This window comes from Solanum tuberosum, unplaced genomic scaffold, assembly GCF_000226075.1.
Source record: "Solanum tuberosum cultivar DM 1-3 516 R44 unplaced genomic scaffold, SolTub_3.0 scf00581, whole genome shotgun sequence".
NCBI lineage: Eukaryota > Viridiplantae > Streptophyta > Magnoliopsida > Solanales > Solanaceae > Solanum > Solanum tuberosum.
In genome coordinates, this window is record NW_006239495.1 from 232,912 (window position 1) to 238,500 (window position 5,589).

The following is a 5,589-nucleotide window of genomic DNA, read 5'->3' on the forward strand; positions in this document are numbered from 1 at the left end:
AAAAAATAAAGAAAAGGTAAAAATAAAAAAGGGGAAAACAAAACTTAGCCAAAAAATTATTTAAATAAAAAAGAAGAAAAACATTTTTGTTAGATAAAAACAACAAATAAAAATAAAAGTAAGAAGAAGAAGGAACAGAATGTAAAGAAAAAATAAAATAAAATAAAAAGTAAAAACTACAAAAAAAAAAAATAACGTCAAAAAAACAAATAGAAGAAAATTAGAAAAAGAAATATTTTGTTAGACAAAAATCAAATAAAAATAAAATAAAAGCAAGAAGAAACAGAATGTTAAAAAAAAATGAATGAAAGTAAAAACTACAAAAAGTAACGTGCAAAAAAAAAAATAGAAGAAAAATAAGAAAAAGAAAAATTTCAAGAAATTGGTTTCAACCTCTTTAACATTTTCTTTTTCTAAAATTAATCCTAAATCCCGTAGAAGTTTACCTCCTATTATAATTCAAATATCGACTCCCACTAAAACAACAATACTAAAACTCTTCGGACTCTAAAAAATCTAAACAAGACAGTTACAATAAATCAAAGAAGGTGGGACAAAAGTAAATGTATAGCTGATGAGTATACTATATCCAAAAACTAAGTCAAGCCAAGATATAAGTCAATGAAGCAACTGTGCTAGAAACACGGGACTCGAGGGGTGCCTTACACCTTCCCCTTGGTCAATAGAATTTCTTATCCAGATTTCTAGTTCGCAGACCATTAAAAATTAGAGTCAACTTCCTTTTGATTAGGGGTAAAAATTAGGTGACTTGGAACACCAAAACTCGATTCCAAGTGGCGACTCTGAAATAAAAATAATCCCTTTTCAAAATGTCACTTTAATTGGAGAAACTCTATGTTCAAACACTTCGTTTGGGGAAAAATAGGGGTGTGACAATGATGAAGGCATGCGATTAATGCTAGCACCTAAATCACATAACCCATGGTCATGAACTCTTTGAACAATTGTAATTTTCACAGTAAAACTACCCGGATCTTTTAACTTCTTGGGTAATCTATTCTGAATTCTAGAGTTGCACTCCTCAGTAAGTGCTACCATTTCATACTCCGTAAGCCTCATCTTGTTAGCCACGATCTTCTTCACGTACTTAGAATACTTTGAAATTCCCTGCAAAATGTCAACCAAAGGCAGGTTAATGTAAACCTGTTTAAGGATAGAGAGAAACTTACCGAAGCATTCGTCTTCATTTTGCTTTCTGAGCTTTTGTGGAAACGGATGGGGTGGTCTCTTTTGAGGAACATGCTTCTCACATTGGAGTTACTTACCACCTATTCTACTTTCATTTCTTTATTGACTGGCTCAGTATCTCTCTTCTTTGGAGCTAGTTCCTCTAGTTGTAACCCACTTCTAGTACTCACCGCATTTAGTTGCTTAGGATTTGGTTCAGTATCACTGGGCAAACCTCCTTGAGGGCGCAAGTTGAGTGCATTAGCTACTTGCGCAACTTGCTTTCCTAAAATCATTTGGGACATTTGGATGTTTCTTATGTTCTTATCATGCTTATCTATCTTAGCATTTACCTTTGTACCGATTTCTGCCATAATCTTTTGGAGTAACTCTTCATTAGTCATTCCCACCTAGGTGCATTCAGATTTACGCCCTGGCTAGGATTTTGGTATTGTTGCCCTGTCCCTTGTGAGCGATATTGGTTAGACCCTTACGCTTGGTTTTGGTTCCCACCTCATGAGAAGTTAGGATGGTTTCTCCAACTAGAATTATAGGAATTACCATAGTTTTGCTGACCTCCACCCCTTTGCGCATTTCCCACATGGTTTACGAAATCCGGATTTGCCTTACAAAGTTCAGTTACATGTGCTCCACTACCACAGACTCCACACCAACTTGTTGTGTGTTGTACAACATTCACCGATGCTTGATTTAGGGACATTTGTTTGAAGTGCATGGTCATGTTATGTTGCATCGCATCCAGTTTTGCATTTATTGTGGTGGCTTGATCCACATCTAAGATTCATGCGGCCCTTTGTGTCGTGGTTCTTGGTATTTCTCCTTCATAACCGAGGTTTCCTTCGGAGAGTTTATCCAGGAGATCAAATAGCTCTTCAATGTTGTCCATCTGTTGCACTATTAAGAAGTACCTTTGCATTACAATCCAAACCCTCATAGAAAGTGTGAGCAGGTACCTCATTAGCCTAGTAGTGATGCGAGCAGGCATTTAACAATTGTTTGATTCGACCCCATGCTTGGTACATATTCTCCCCATTTTCTGTGTGAAGCTCAATATTTCTTTCCTCAACCGTGAGGTTTTACTTAAAGAAAAAATTTGACTCAAGAACTTTTTTGCTAGATAATCCCATGTAGTGATGGAATTTGGTAGCTCTTGGTCTAACCACTGCTTGGCGGCTCCCAATAACGAGATAGGAAACAACATCAGCCTCGCATAATCTGATGACACGCCATTCGAGATATATGTATCACTTATCTCCAAAAATTTCCAAATGTGGATTTGAGGGTCCTCATGTGGGAGTTCGGTGAATTTCCCCATTGAATGGATAAGATGTACCATGTTCTGCTTTAGTTTGACTCTGTCACCAAGTGATGGTTTCCTTATACTAGACGCCACATTGGCTGTGAGTGGGACTGCCACATAACGGATTGGTCTTGCCGGTATGATCGGGGGTACCTCTAATTCTTGGTTATTCATGTTTTCTTGGTTGTTCACGTTATCTATAATGTTACCCTCCATATTTCCATGGAGATCTAGTCCTAATTTCGGCTGACGTCCTTGGTTTGCCAGTTTTCTTCGTAGTCTTAAAGCTCTTTTAGGTTTATCGTCGGGTTCGACAGGTTCTCCTTTCCGAGCCAGAATTAAGAATCAAGTACCTGCAATTCACACGAGCTAAGATCAAGTTATTAACACTTGAACAATCATATTGTATACTTAAGAAAATAAAATATAAATTAATTTCTAAGTCCCGGGCAGCGGTGCCAAAAACTTGATGCTCCCTAATGTACATGCAAGTCTACGTGGTCGCTCAAGTAATATAGTTTCTTTTGGAAACAAGTTTTCGTTCCCGAGGGACTTGTGATGAACTTATATTTAGTACTTAATTCCACAATTAAACAAAAGTAATTGTTTAAAAGAGTTGGGTGATTGTTAACTACTACTATGAATTATTTAATAACTAAAAGTAACTAGTGTGAACGACTTCAAATTGATGTTTCAAGCAAGTAAAAGACAATCCAGGGCTACAACATGCATTGGATTTCACATATCTTATCTCAGGCAATGAACTAATTTCGGTTATCAAGTTACTGATTTTTCAGGGTTAATTGTATGAGTCGGATCTCTCGACCTCTAGTCTCCTACTCCAGTTAGCTGTCTAACTACATCGTTGAGCGGAGATAGCAGGCCTAACTGGCGAGCATTTATATTTCATCCTGTTTCGTAACCAAGAAAGTTGTTCGTCCTGGCGTCACTCCTGAACACACATCAACTCAATGGATGATCGAGCGTTCAATATTCTTTGGTTTATCTACCCTTTCCTCTCTCGATTTTAAAAATAGACAATAGATTTATTTTGATGGTGATCAAGCATGAAATACTAAAATAAGAATATAAAAGTAACTTATAATGATAACCAATAATTAATTTAAAAAAGCCTTCAATATTCAACATTCAATACATAGCTACAGCCCCAGAACTAGGGCGTTTAGCCACTCATAATATTAGAAAACCACAAAATATAATTGTTCATGCATTTTCCAGAAATAAGAAGAGTTAGAAAGTCAAAACCTATTACAAAAGTTGAATCTTGCTCTTGCACACCAAAATAATGTCGAACTCTCAACAAAATAGTCCTAGGGGACTATTTATAGAAATTGGGAAAACTAGAGTCAAATTCTACTTCAACTAGGAATCCTATTTTAATCTATTTTTGCTGGAAAAGTTGGAACAGGCCTGGGGATTGGCGCCAGGCCACTGCCTCTGCAGTTTGCACAGTGGTGTGCCGTGCCTGGCAGGTTGCTTTGTAATGCTGGCTTTGGTGTTCCGCGCCAGCCAGTGCGCCTGGATTTGGCTTCTACAGTTTAGCCCTTGGTGCTCCACGCTTATCAGTGCACCAGGCACTGGTACTTCCAGCCTTAGTCTATTTTTGCACGTCCTTGCTTCTCTTTTCTCCAAATCGACTCCAATTTTTTTGAAAGTTTCTGAAACATCTAATCATGTATGTTAATACACAATCATCACAAGTTACACAAAATCAAGCTAATAGAATCAAGATTATTCTTCAATTCAATTTCATAATGGGCAAATATCGACGACTTTGGCATATAAATATGCCTAAGATCAGGAGTCTAATAGGGTAACAAATATAAACCACCATGTGAGGGCATGGGATCTAATCTTGGCATGATCATCTAAGCCCTCTCATACCTTATCGGGTATGAGACATACGTGTACACATCATGTAGATCCATAACTAGCCCTTACCAGGGGCATAAAGAAGGATTCGCTCGAACCAACGGTACGATCCTTAACCTACATCGACAAACATAGTTTCAGGCATTATTCATTTAGACTTATGCCTTATTGGTTAATTGTCTAATTCCCTTAACCTCATATGATCATGGAATTTGTCTGAAGTCTCATATTCATAACATTCAAGTACCATACTTCATAGCTTCAGTTTATATAATTATATCGTGACACTAAAATTGATGAATCATAATTCTGCATTCATGTGAAACATAAATCATCTCATAAAAATAAAGTTAGAGAATCATAAGATATTATCATAAGGTCTCACATTTGGAATCTTTCATAACTCATTGTTCTAGGGTTCATAACATAAGAATTTCCAAGAAATAATAAAAAAGTTATCAAGAAGTCAGAAAGAAAATCATTAAAGTAGTTCTCAAGATAAAAATTTCTTCTTTTAATAATCATTCATAATTTCATGTAGAAAATCTTAGTAAACTTATGGGTAAAAGAATTATCAAGAAATTGATGTACTTTCATGGAGGGCTCGTAGTGTTTCATAAAGATTCAAGCACAATTCAAGAATATAGGTTGGGTTTCATCTTAATTCTAATTCATTCATGGAGGATACTTTCCAACCATGGTAACGTAATTCGTGGGCAAAAAAAAGGTGTCCTTACACATGGAGATAGTCTTACATATCTTATATCTAGTGATAAACTTTATGAAGAACCTTGGAAAATGAACCCTAGTTTTGTGTCTCTTGAAGTTCTTGAGCATAGAAATGTTTGAGAATGAGATGGATTTAATAATGAAAAACTGATTTTCTACATGATTAAGGTCATTTAGATAACTCCTCAAAGGTTTTAGGACAAAAATACTCTCATAAAAAACAAAAATCAGCAAAATTTACTGTACCCAAACAACTTTTGCAAACAACCCTTAGCTTGGCCAAGTGAGCATGTGGATCCTCCGATGGTGATCCTGAAAATAAGCCTCTTGCTGTAAGCATCTGCATCAAACTACTAGTCACCACAAATGTGTGCCATGGAGGTAGAGGAGGTAGGACAATGGGTCCATCAGAGTCTGCTATATCGATGTTGCCCCGATAGTGGTCATGTTGTTGTGGG